This window comes from Bombina bombina, chromosome 3 (genome assembly GCF_027579735.1).
Source record: "Bombina bombina isolate aBomBom1 chromosome 3, aBomBom1.pri, whole genome shotgun sequence".
In the NCBI taxonomy this organism is placed as follows: Eukaryota; Metazoa; Chordata; class Amphibia; order Anura; family Bombinatoridae; genus Bombina; species Bombina bombina.
In genome coordinates this window covers 146,820,315-146,834,931 of record NC_069501.1, presented here as the reverse complement: position 1 = coordinate 146,834,931, position 14,617 = coordinate 146,820,315, and the positions used below count along the sequence as shown (strand labels likewise).

The following is a 14,617-nucleotide window of genomic DNA, read 5'->3' as shown; positions in this document are numbered from 1 at the left end:
ACCATTTTTTATTTAATCTGTCTACTTACAATACAGTATTTCAAAGATAATGAATACACCTCTAGCTAGAGCTAAACATGTCCAAAACTGATCCAATTATCTTCCTTTCCAGCAATTTCTCTTCTTCACTTGTTATCTCCCTAACTGCAGACAGTAGAACAATCACATCCAGTGACAAAACCCACTGCCTTTGACTCTAGACTCCCCTTCAGTTCTCATAGCAGCTTGACCAGTCTTCTAAACTTTATTTGCAAATCATTGCTGAAATGTGTCTATTACTTAACAATGATATTGAAAAAACATTCAATATTCTCTTATTATTTTCAGATCATACTTTTGAAACGTTTGTCTAACTAGCATCCTATAACCCATCTCTTCCCCCTGCTGTACCATGCCACTGTCTCAATTTGTCTCACTTCACTGTCATAATCTGCTTCTTCTTTTTTTTCAATCCCTGTATTAGTTCCCAATATAACATAACATTGAATTTAAATAATTCAACCTCACCTTAAAGGCATAAGACAATGCTACGCCCTCTATAATTATGTCCTAAATTCCAAACACCCACCAGATCATTACATTTCTTAACTATTGCATTTCTAGTTTATCTTTTCATAGACTAGTTTTAGAAGAATTCAGTCATGTTGGAAAGCATATTGTCAGCGATAAATGGATCATTAATCCACCAAGTCCTCATGCTCCTGCCAATCGCTCCTGTAAAAATGACACATTCTTTTGCTACCTCCTTAATGGCCATATCATTTTTTTTATAAGTAACATACTCATCATCTTTATATATGTATGCCTATAGCTGCCTAGACAATAACAAGTTATCTCTACACAATACAGTATATATAGATCATTTGTGTCATTGTTATTTTAAAAGTCATATATAGTCATCAAATTTATTTTACAAAACACAGTTCATGCAAAACATCTCCAATAAATTTTCCATCTGAAGAGCAAATTCAGGACAGAAGAAAATATTTGGAATATCTCCCTCACAAAGATCTGTAAACTAGAGCGATTATAATTTGCTCACTGAATTGATATACAATTAATGCCATTCAGGGCTGCTTTAGCCCCATTATCTGCATTTCTAAACTGGGCAACTTACTTCCTTTATTCCAATCATATAAATGCACCAAGCTTCCACCTATAATACTGACTCTCTGAGATTAAAGTGCCATAAAATAAACAGAACACGTTTAATGTACTGAAGAGATTACATTAAAGCATGGAGTTTAAGGTTTTGCTTTTTACATCTCAATGCATATTTCAAGAAGATATTTTATTCTATATAAGTAATGCCCTACAGTAAACCTAACAAGAAATGAATGCAAAATTAATTCAATTGCCATGTGCATCCAATTAAAGGAACACTAAATCCACATTTTTTTCGTTCATGATTCAGGTAGAGAATACAATTTTAAACAACATTCTAATTTACGTCTACTATCTAATTTGCTTCTTTCTTTAGATATCCTTTGCTGAAGAAATAGCAATGCACATGGGTAAGCCAATTAAACAAGGCATCTATGTGCAGCCGCCATCAAAGATAATAGAAGTACATTAGAACGTTGTTTAAAATTGCTTACTCTTTCTAAATCATGAAAAAAAAATGTGGGTTTTATGTCCTTTTAATTTCAGATCATGTTATTGAACAGCAAAGCAAACAAATACAAAATTGTCAACTTTCCATGTAGTGCAATCACAGATTTCACTATATTAGTCCTCATAAAATTAGTGCATGTATGGTCTTCCTTATTGAATACCCCTTATAAAACAACTCTCCATAGAAAACACTAACGAATTGTGGGTCTTAGATGATTTGTTTGGATGTTCTATATTTTTATACTCTCCTTTTTGTCTTTGCATATGACAAATATTTACAGTGGGAAAATCTCTGCTTTGAATTAAAAGGCCAATACACACATACAAAAATCAATATAGATTGTTTTCTATATGTGATGGAAATGGTCTCTAATTAGATATTAGTCATCAGTTATTATGAATTGCAGAGGATATGTAGACGTTTGTGTTTTTTTTTACTCCTGATTTGTATCCTTTAGTGATAGTTGTGCTGTTTAAAAAACTTTTGGCTAGATTACGAGTTTTGGGGTAACAGGGGTGAGGGGCTAACGTGCAGTTTATTGTCACTGCTCACTTACATACAACGCTGGTATTACGGGTTTTTACAAACCCGGTGTTAAAAGACAAAAAGTGAGCGTAGAGCAAAATTTTGCTCCACACTTCACGCCAATACCAGCGCTGTTTAAAAACCCTAGCCTAAACTAAACTACCAATAGCCCTTAAAAGGGCCTTTTGCGGGGCATTGCCCCAAAGAAATCAGCTCTTTTACCTGTAAAAAAAATACAAACACCCCCCAACAGTAAAACCCACCACCCACACAACAAACCCCCCAAATAAAAACCTAACTAAAAAAAAACATAAGTTCCCCTTTGCCCTGAAAAGGGCATTTGGATGAGCCCTAACCTAAAAATAAAACCCACCCAATAAACCCTTAAAAAAACTTAACACTAACCCCCTGAAGATCGACTTACTGTTCTGAAGACCGGACATCCATCCTCAAGGGAGCGGCAGAAGTCTTCATCCAACCAGGCCGAAGTCCTCAACGAAGCCAGGAGAAGTCTTCATCCAAGCCGGGCGAAGTGGTCCTCCAGACGGGCAGAAGTCTTCATCCAGACGGCATCTTATATCTTCATCCATCCGATGCGGAGTGGCTCCATCTTCAAGACATCCGACATGGAGCATCCTCTTCATCCTGAGTCTTCTTACTGAATGAAGGTTCCTTTAAATGACGTCATCCAAGATGGCGTCCATTAGAATCTGATTGGCTGATAGAATTCTATCAGCCAATCAGAATTAAGGTAGAAAAAATCCTATTGACTGATGCAATCAGCCAATAGGATTGAAGTTCAATCCTATTGGCTGATCCAATCAGCCAGTAGGTTTGAGCTTGCATTCTATTGGTTGTTCCAATTAGCCAATAGAATGCAAGCTCAATCCTATTGGCTAATTGCATCAGCCAGTAGGATTTTCTACCTTAATTAAGGTTTTTTTAAGGGTGTATTGGGTGGGTTTTATTTTTAGGTTAGGGCTTTTGGCCGCATAAAAGCTAACTGCCCTTTCAAGGGCAATGCCCGTCCAAATGCCCTTTTCAGGGCAATGGGGGCTTAGGTTTTTTTAGTTAGGTTTTTATTTGGGGGGTTTGTTGTGTAGGTGGTGGGTTTTACTGTTGAGGGTGTTGTTTGTATTTTTTTTTACAGGTAAAAGAGCTGATTTCTTTGGGGCAATGCCCCGCAAAAGGCCCCTTTAAGGGCTATTGGTAGTTTAGTTTAGGCTAGGGTGTTTTTTTTTGGGGGGGGCTTTTTTTATTTTGATAGGGTAATCAGATTAGGTGTAATTAGTTTAAAGATCTTGTAATTTGTTTATTATTTTCTGTAATTTAGTGTTTTGTTTTTTTTGTACTTTAGCTAATTGTATTTAATATATTTAATTGTATTTATTTTAGGTTATTGATTTAATTGTAGTGTAGTGTTAGGTGTTAGTGTAAATTAGTTTAGGTTTTATTTTACAGGTACTTTTGTATTTATTTTAGCTAGGTAGTTATTACATAGTTAATAACTATTTAGTAACTATTCTACCTAGTTAAAATAAATACAAACTTGCCTGTAAAATAAAAATAAACCCTAAGCTAGCTACAATGTAACTATTAGTTATATTGTAGCTAGCTTTGGGTTTATTTTAAAGGTAAGTATTTAGTTTTAAATAGGAATTATTTAGTTAATTATAGTAATTTTCTTTAGATTTATTTAAATTATATTTAAGTTAGGGTGTGTTAGGGTTAGACTTAAATTTAGGGGTTAATACATTTAATATAGTGGCGACGGCATTGGGGACGGCAGATTAGGGGTTAATAAGTATAATATAGGTGGCGGCGATGTTAGGGGTGGCAGATTAGGGGTTATTAATATTTAACTAGTGTTTGCGAGGCTGGAGTGCGGCGGTTTAGGGGTTAATATGTTTATTATAGTGGCGACGATGTCCAGAGCGACAGATTAGGGGTTAAAATTTTTATTATAGTGTAAAACTCATAACTACTGACTTTAGAATGTGTTAGGGATCTTGGAGGTAGAGGGTGTACTGCTCACTTTTTGGCCTCCCAGTACAGACTCGTAATACCGGCGTTATGGAAGTCCCATAGAAAAAAGACTTTACGAAGTTTACTTATGTCGGTTTGCGGTAACGCCAAAAAAGTGAGCGGTGCCCCTAAACTGCAAGACTCGTAATACCAGCAGGCATAAAAAAGCAGCTTTAGGACCTGTTAACGCACAACTCGTAATCTAGCCATTTGATATTTTTCCATGTTGTTTGTGATGCTTAATTACATACTGTAAACAGAAATGTTTCAATCTGAAAGATGCACCAGTTTTGAACATTTAAAAAGCAAAGATATAGCAATTATGCTCTGTGCTCAGTACATGAAATACATTAAAGTAATTTAAACATCAATTTAAAAGAATAATTAAAATTAGAATGCATTAACAAAATATCTACACTATAATAATTTAGGATTTTAACCAATATGTACTGTAGATATTTACAATCAAAGGTAAAACTTAAATAGATGCATGGAATTAAGTAAAGGATAAATTCAAACTTGACAAATATTCATACATTGAGATGAAACAAATGTAACTCTGATTTGAAAGATATATTTGCAATAATATAAGTGCTACACAGCTCTATGCTTTGTGCAGGTGACAAGTAATATGTTGGAAGAGCACACTTGACAAAACAAGGATTATTGAAAACATATTCTGTATTCATAATCAAGATTCAAAATGCTCTCAAGCTGGGCAAATACTTGAACTTAAAGGTCAGTATTAAATTTGATGATTTTGGAAGAATTCATACCCAAGAGGGGGGCAGAATAGTAAAGCACTATTGTATTGTATATAGTTATCCATCTACATTTAAAAACAACCAAAAGCTAATACCGAAGTACTATCCAAAACCTTAAATGGAAAAGCGGGTGTTTGTGTTATATTTTTACCAAATCATTAAAGCGCCCAAGTGAAGGAAAACCTCATATGTCGGTCAAGGTATTAGTTTAAAATCACTAATAATATAAACACCTCCATCAAACAAATACAATGGTGTTTAAAGCATTTTAATATACACACAAGGTTAGGGATGGTGCATATGTAATAAGCCTGAGGAAACAACGAGAGAACACTGAGAAATGTGTAGCATAGTGCACACCTTGTGAGTCATATCTAAGAGAATGTTTTTAACTGTTTTAATGTTTTTATATTAAACTGACTGGCTTGAAACTCTTCTGGGGTCGTTACCTTTAATACTATCCCTTGGAGGTTATAACGGTATATCTGTGAAGCAGTGACCAGAGTTCAGTGAGCTAAGACACTGAGAGATCTCAGCATGCCATTTGTAGCACATTCAGTGCTATCAGCTATGTGAGTATCATTACCCTTGTACTATAGAAAGGGAGTTCTCATAAGTTGTCTAAACTAGGAGACACTTTTCTTCTTTTCTGTTTTGCAGTGTTTTGAGGAATCGGTTGATCACGGAAGGAGCTGCCCCCTTCATATTATCTTACAATATTTATGGATAAAGTGACTTTGAAATAGAGACATTTTATCATAAAGGATGTATACCATGTTAAGGAAGCGTATCCTTTGAACCCAACATTTTGGGACTGTATTTAAAGGTGAACATTATATTGAAATCCTTGGTATAAACTCTATAGTATTTTTAGTATCGGAATTGGCGCCCTCTTTTGAAACAGTCTTTTCAGGTTTTATATAAAATCATTTTAATATACACATAAGGTTAAGGATGGTGCATATGTATTCACCTTCTCTTTATGTAATGTTTAAATATATAAATATATATACTGTATATATATATATATATATATATATATATATATATATATATATATACACACAGTATATACTGTATATATATATATATATATATATACACACAGTATATACTGTATATATATATATATATATATATATATATTTATTAATTTCTTTGTTTTGTTTTTCATGGAATTTATGTTTTTGTAGGAATTACTATTATTAAATATTTAATTAAATATTAAATATTAATATTAAGATGGCAAGAGTGCAATATTGCAGGTTTGCAGCCTCAATTTATTTTGTATTTTTATTATTTGTTATTAACTTCAAAGTATTAGATGTGTTGTGTAAGTCAGGTAATCATCCCAGTAAAATCCATTTAATTTAAGATTCAAACTCTTTAAAATATAGACAAGTCCAAGGGGGCATATGGTTTGGTAATTACAGACTGTATTAGTCATAAAATAAGCTTCCAGGGAGTCCAGCAATGTAGGAATATTAAAATGCCCCTCACTTTGTATTAACAGTGCAATGTGGACTTCCTAACTATTAATGCATAGAAGCTTTTAGACTGCAGATGTGTATTATTGTTAAGTGCAAGCTGCTGATTGTGCTTCTGCAGGAAGCTATCTTTATCTTAATGACGGCTGTACAAGTGACATGCCACCCTGTGACATGTCACTGTCACTTTTTAATATCAACATTTACGTGACAACATTGTTATAATAGCTTTCTGTTGCTAGGATGATTTTGAAACAGTATAGATTTAGGTTGGGCAAATATAAGGATGTTTGCTTTCTTCAGGAGTGTTTAAAAATAACACAAAGTGGCTAGTTTGGAAATGTAGTCTATTATTAATAGTCATGTTGAATCATTTGTTTTCTTTATTTATGAACACAATGTTGCAAGATGCCTTCCTAAAATATAACTGATTTTATACATGTTTTTAGTATATGTGCTGTCTGTTTAATAAGATAACCTGAAGTAAAGAACTGAGGTGAGCTAAATAGACTCAGGAGCAGAAGGGCAACATGACCCCTACCCATAAAGGTTAACTTAGTTAAACTAATGGTTAATTAATCAGACAAGTTTGACAGTGATATATAGTGTTCAACAAATTAAATACAATTGTGCTTATATAATTAGTTTAGAAATTGTTTTAATCTATCAGCATGCAGCAAGCAAATGACTAGAGACAGTAATAATCATTTTAGAACCCTACTATACTATACTATACTAAATTCTAATGCAGCAGCCCAGTTGTCTTAAAAATAAAGGTTGGGGTCTCGTGGACTCTCACATCATGAAATAAATTAATTTATCAGGTAAGCATAAATTATGTTTTCTTTCATACAGGTTGTGTGAGTCCACAATCCATTACTCATGGGAACTAATACCCAAACTGTGGAGTCCACAAGTAATAACAACATAAAGGGAGGGATTTAAGAAACATCTTTTTTAACTGAGAGAATAACTTCAACCTCGCCCCTCCAAAAAAAATAATATTTTTTTAATTATATTTCAAATGCACTTAAAATTTAAACAGGCAAGAATCAAACTGAAACAACTGCCTGAAGCCCCCTTTTTACCAAAAGCTTCCTCAGTGGAAGCAAAAACATCAAAGGTGTAGAATTTTGCAAAAGTGTGCAAAGAATACCAAGTAGCTGCTTTACAAATGTGATCAACTACGGACTCATTCTTAAAAGTCTATGAAGTGGCAACTGACTTGGTAGAATGAGCATTAATCGGTTGTGGAGGAGGCGGACCTTCCTCCAAATAAGCCTTGTGAATCAAAAGTTTCAACCAAGAAGTCAAAGAAATGGCAGAAGCCTTCTGTCCTTTCTTAGAACCAGAAAAATGAATTAACAAACTAGAACTTTGTCTAAAAGACTTAGTAGTATAAATGTAATATGTTAATGCTATAACAACATCCCAATTATGCAAAGATCTTTCTGAAACAGACTTGGGATTAGGACACAAAGAAGGAACAACAATTTCTCTGCTGATCTTATCAGAAGAAACAACCAGACAGAAACAACAAGAAATCAAAAGTAACTCTTCAGACTGCCTTATCTTGATGAATCAGATAAGGAGGACCAAAAGAAACAGCAGATAATTCAGAAACTCTTCTAGCAGAGAAAATAGCCAAAAGAAACAACACTTTTCAAGAAAGTAGCTCAATGTCAATCTTATGCATATGTTCAAAAGGGGGAACTTGCAAAACTCTTAATACCAATATAAGATTCCAAGGAAGATAAATTGGCTTAATTTCAGGTTTGATACAAGTCAAAGCCTGGACAAAACCATAAATATCAGGAAGATTAATATGAAATCTGTCTTTTCAGGGAGCTGTCAAAGAAGCCCTTATCCAAGCAGCCCTGTAAAAACTGTAGAATCCTAGGAATTCTAAAAGAATAACAAGAAAAAACATATTCAATACACCAAAAAAAAAAAGCTTTCAAACCTTTATGGTAAATTTTCCTAGTCACATTCTTCCAAGCCTGAATTAAGTTTTTAATCACAGAATCAGAGAAACCCCTATGTCTTAGAACTAAACATTACATTTCCATACCATTAAGCTCAGACACTTGAGAAACAGATAGAAAAGCAAATTTAGAAATAGGAGGCCTATCCCCAGGGACAGGGGAAAAAAACGGCAACTGAACCTCTGTACTGTAAAATCCCAGTAGGATTACCAAGACCACTAATGTTCTTTCTAGGCTCATCCTGCAAATAATTCTGAGTAGACTTACCAACAGATACACAGACTGAAAGAAGAGAAGTAGTAGAACAACTGCAAATACTATGGAAGGGATGCTTATCCTTACCAAGTGCCTGAGAAGTTTGTTCAATATCTGTTTGAAAACATTCTGAAGTAGAATCCACTTCTCTAGGAGACAAAATGAGGACTGTAAAAATAAATTTACCAAATGATCATCCCTAGATTGAAAACTAGCAAAGCTTGACAACAACTGTTCTTTCTCTGAAAGGAAAGAGATAATAATCTAGATTTAAACACCATGGCTTAGATTACAAGTGGAGCGCTAATTTATTTGGCGTACAATAAATTACCAGCCAATACAAGTGGCTGGTTATTGCTTCCACAAGCTTGCGGTAACAATTAGCACTTATAAAGTTAGTCAGAGATCAAATCTCTGGTTAGTTTTATAAATGTGCCCCAAATGCCACCACAATACAGTGTAGTGTATCTTAATAAGAAAGCATTTATATTTTTTAGTAAAATATCCGTACTAGGCAGTATTTTGGGGAAAATGTTGGCAGGAGCAGCGTTTAAGAAAAAAAACGGCACTGAAAAGTGTCTTTACATTGCAGTCTATAGGAACTGAGTGATCCAGTAAATGTGTATGCTTATATATATATATAGATATATTTATGTGTTAATATATGTGTTTACCCCCTTTGCTGTGCTAGTTCCCATTGAAGCCTATAGAAAAGCAATCTCGTGAGCACAATGCTTCCCAGCAATGTGAACGCGAGGTCACGTTTGCATTGCTGTGAACTTGTTATACCAGCGCACAATAGTGTGCGCTGGTATTACTCAGTGGAGCGCAAATATTACTTTCACTAAAGTGATATTTAGTGCTCCACATGTAATCTGGCCTCATAGCAGCAGACCAGGTTTTAAGCCATAAAGTTTCCTGGCAAGAACTGCCAAATACATTAATTTTCATAATATCAAAGACAGCATCACAAATAAAAGAATTATAATTCTTAATTAAACTTAAAAAATTGCCACAAACAGGAATTTCAAAACACTGTTCAGAAAGGCTGGATAACCAATAAGTTGAAACAGTAGCCACATCAGCTATTGAAATGGCTGGCCTATGAAAGTAACTTGCTTTTAAAAATCCCTTCTGTGAAAAGCCTCTGTCTAGAGGGTATTTAAAAGAAAAACTATCTTCCAAAGGAAGAAGAGCACATAAAGCCAAAGGGGAAAGAGCCCCATCAACCTTAGGAACTGTTTCCCATTACTCATTATTTGACCTGGCAAAGGATATATTTTCTTAAACCTTGCCGAAGGGTTAAAAGAATTCCCAGGCTTAGACCATTCCATGTCAAAGACAGCATCAGGAATAGAAAACACTTCAGGGAGTTTAAAGGGACACTAAGCCCAAATTGTTTTCTTTTGTGATTCAGATAGAGCATGCAATTTTAACCAACTTTCTAATTTACTCCTATTATAATTTTTTCTTCGTTCTCTTGCTATCGTTATTTGAAAAAGAAGGCATCTAAGCTATTTTTTGGTTCAGACCTCTGGACAGCACTTGTTTATTAGTGGGTGAATTTATCCACCAATCAGCAAGAACAACCTAGGTTGTTCACCAAAAATGGGTCAGCATCTAAACGTACATTCTTGCATTTCAAATAAAAATACCAAGAGAATGAAAAAAAAAAATTGATAATAGGAGTAAATTAGAAAGTTGCTTAAAATTGCATGCTCTATCTCAATCACAAAAGCAAAACATTGGGTTCAGTGTCCCTTTAACAACAGTCTTAAAACCTGAATTGAAATGATTGCAAGGTTTGTCATCAGAAGCTTTAGGATTTGTAACACCTAAAGTAATAAAGACCTCATTTAACGTTCAACTTAAACAAACAAGAGGAAATATCATGCTCCACATCAGATGAAAATTCCTCATCAGCAGAAAAAACTTCACCCTCTGAAGACACAACAGGTCACAAAGGGCCCCATGCATAAAAAAGGCGGGCGGACAGGTTATCAATGCTGTCTGCCCACCATCGCTGCATATGGGCAAAGGACCTGTTGATCCACTGGCCTGTATGTATCATTACACACTCCAAAGAGTGTGTAATGCCGCCGCTTCATTCATGCGACCAATCTCGTAAGTGAATGGACTGTCAATCCCAGAGAGCTCGCTTGCTCTCTGTGATTTCTCTTCTCCACCTCTGAGTGATGAGGAGGGTAAGAAGCAGCAGTCTAATGACCGCTGCTTCTTATATTGCTGGAAGCAGGCCCGCATATGCGATCCTGCCCAGCAAGGGCTCCGGAGCGGCTCTTGCTGCTTCGTATAGGGAGCCCATAGTACTGGTAGAAGAAACCTGTACTGACCTTTCAAAGCTTGTTTACAGGCAGGAGAGCAGCAATAGCTTCAGATTCTGTTGCTATAATTAATTTTCTCAAATGTGGTTAAAGTTCCTCAGCTTTCTTCTGTAATGAAAAAACAGAAGGAGCATTATTACCCATATAAACAACATTATTTTGGTCTGATTGCATTAACAAATTTAAACATAAGTCACATAAATGAGCTGAGGAAGGTACTTCAGCTTTCTTACAGTAAGCATACCTATTGGTACAAAGTTGATCAGGGGACTTTGCTTCCGGGGAAGAAATAGGAACAGAATCAGAAGGCTCCATTACAGCGTTAAATAAAGCATAAAGCACTATATCCCCCTAAAATAAGCTCTTGAGGAGTGGGAAAACCTACCTCCTCCTAAGTAACTTAAGTAATAATACGTGCAAAACTTGACTGTCAAAAAATTAAGAGACCGAAAGAATAAAACATCTGACTTAAATGAGCGTACACCAAATCAATTGAACGATATAAGGGAAAACGTGCTCCAAAACCCAGCGTGTGCATAACCGACGAGCGTGTGCTAAACGGCCAAGTGACAGTGAAAAATACCCCTAATAGAAAACTATGGCATGTGCCCTAACTGGACGTGCGCAAACCCAAAGCACACAAACCCAACAAGCGCAAACCTAAAGGCAGATGCGTGATTGTGTTCCAGGGCCATATGTAATGGATATATACATATATACATATATATAACTATAACACATAATGCCCATAACATAGCCTTAGAGTGTCTTATATGGCAATACAAAATTATACTTATTCTCGTCCACTATCTAAGAAGTAGACGACCAAACCAGTACTGAAACATATCAGTAGATGATATGGAATAGTAGTATATTGTAGATCCATAAAGGAAGGCAACAGGCAAGTCCTGTGACTGGTTATGGAAAGTTTATGAAGAAATTACCCTGAGATGAATAAAAGAATCAAAAACAATACCCCAAATGCATCCCTCTGACAAGCACTGCACATTGAGAAGAAACTGGGCCTAAAATACAATCAAAAACCCCTCTCTTTGAAGAAACTCATGAACATCTTCATTCTTCATCAACCTCCAGCTGAGGCAAAGAAAATACTTATGTGTGAGGTGGGATGGGTTATTTAAAGCTCTTGGGGTTTTGGAAATGTTGACTCCTCCAGGAAGGCAATTCCCATGATTAGTGGATCATGGACTCACACCTCACCACCTGTATGAAAGAAACATTTTCTAATTTAGTATTTCTTTTGAAAATGGTCAAAACACTCTGAAATCACCCACCCCCATATTAAAGCAATGTCAGCAAACAATTGCAAGCATTACCTACTCAATCAATGAAACCTAAAAATTAAAAATAAAAACTTTTAGAGACAGATAATCTAAAGGTCTCTGCTCTGGTTAGATTATCTAAGAAGTCTCATCAGTACTGTGAGGTCCTTCAAAGAATTTTATAAAGGTACATTTTAGCTTGAAAGCTGTTTATCTAGCAATGAAGTCGAGAAGCATACATTATATTAACCCTTTAAGGACACAGCTTTCAGTTTGCTCAATTGTTTTATGACGGAAAATTTCCGTCATATGTCCTTAAGAGGTTAAAATGCTCAAAAATGCCCCCCAAAATTTTGCATGATTTCTTTGTATGAAAGCAAGTTTCTGATCATCAGATCCTTAGTCTAATAAGGGCAAAGGGCATGACTGGCATATGTGTGTATGCTGCTGAAACATCATGGGCAACATTGCAAGTAGCACGTTAACGTCGTAATTTCGTGACTGCGTTAACTTACGAGTTGAAAGTAAACACGCACCACCCAGCGCAATCTAAATTTGTGATTGTTGGTTTAGCATGACTGAACACCTTGTGTAAAGGGTTAGGGCTAAAATGTGCACCAAACACAACATTAATACATTAAAATAAAGTACACACAGAGAGAAGTGCACTCTAAGGAACGAACAACCAGCTTAATAACTTGTTTACTTGTTCTATGCCAATTCACCACCTAGGTGCAGCTTCTTTTTAGCCCAGTAATGCTTTTCACAAAAGAAAATTTTACTAAAGTATATTAGTCTGATTCTACCTATTAAAGTCTGTCCAGCGCTGAAATACCATGCAATTCCTCTCTGAACAAGGAACATGCAACCCCAGACGATCATTTCCTTAATTGGGCCATGTCAGTGAGGTATAGCCACATTCCGTTAAGCACACTGAGCAAGGAGTCCATGTTTGGTTGCCCCTTTCTCTCTTATGGAGATATAATATACACAGAGAGGGGCACTCTTGGGAACAAACAACCAGCTCAATAACTTGTTAGCTTATTTTATTAGGAAAGTTTGTCTCTGTCAAAGGCACAATTGTGCTAAAAGTGTCTGCTCCTGGGTGGTAATTCACCATAGAACAAGCTACTGAGCTACTGTTCAGCATAAAACTAATATATACACTATCTAATGGAATGTTTTCATACAAATATTAATATTTTTTTTCATAAGGATTAAAAGGTATATGGTATATGACAAGATGTTTGCATAGAAAGGGATATATTGTATGTATATATGTGTATGTGTGTGTCTAAATATGTGTATGTGTGTATATGTATATACATATATATATATATATATATATATATATATACATACATACATACATACAAGTGTATTTATGAATCGATATATGTATATGCACATAAACGCATATAAACATATAAATATATACACATATACACACACACACACACACACACATCACAATATCTGAAGTCCTGAAGATAGCGACCATTGGGTTTTGCTTGTGTAAAAACAATTTACTTCCGACTTGCAATAAGTACGCTTACTTGCATCTGTTAAAAGTTTACTTCTGGTGTTGTTTGTACAAGAGCGAAAGCGCTAAATATTGCGCCACTTGTAATCTGGACCTAACAGTTTTTACATGAAGCATTTTTTGCAAATAGAAGTTTAGTAAAATCTTAAATTTATACCTGAAATACACTCATGCACATAATATTTTTTACCCATTATGTCCCTTAAAGTTTATAATTGTTTTTGTATGGAATTTAACATAAAAATCTAAAGGAATTTTTTTATATAAATAATGTGGTAAGTTTTTTATAGCGTTCGAAAATACCCCATTATCCGTACATATTGTCTGATTTCTTTATTTTTAAGTTTCTTAAAATGCAGGAAGCAGGATTGCATGTGTGAACTTTCCTGCAAGGGCTCCAAAGTAGCTTAGGTGGCTTAGTACATGGAGCCCATAATGTTACATGAAAGTGTACTCTAAGGGGTCTATTTATATATGTGCGGACACACATGATCCGCTATAGCGAACCATGTCCGCCGCACATCGATAAATGCATACGCTGTCTGCATTTATCATTGCACCAGCAGTTCTTGTGAACTGCTTTTGCAATACTGCCCCCTGCAGATTTGCGGCCAATCTTGCCGCTAGCAGGGGGTTTCAAACAGCCCAATCGTACATGATCGGGCGGATTGCTATACGCCACATCAGAGGCACTATATAAGTTTAGGAGCAGCGGTCTTAAGATGGCTGCTTCTTAACTCCTGTTTCCGGCAAGCCTGAAGGGGCCCTTGTTAAATAGACCCCTAATAGTTAA

At 35.4% G+C, this 14,617-nt stretch overlaps 1 protein-coding gene across 1 annotated transcript in view; it reads right to left on the bottom strand.

Annotated features, from left to right (window-relative positions):
• TMPRSS15 (transmembrane serine protease 15) overlaps positions 1-14,617 on the bottom strand; it is an 839,864-nt gene that overhangs the window by 467,536 nt on the left and 357,711 nt on the right. The window lies entirely within an intron of this gene.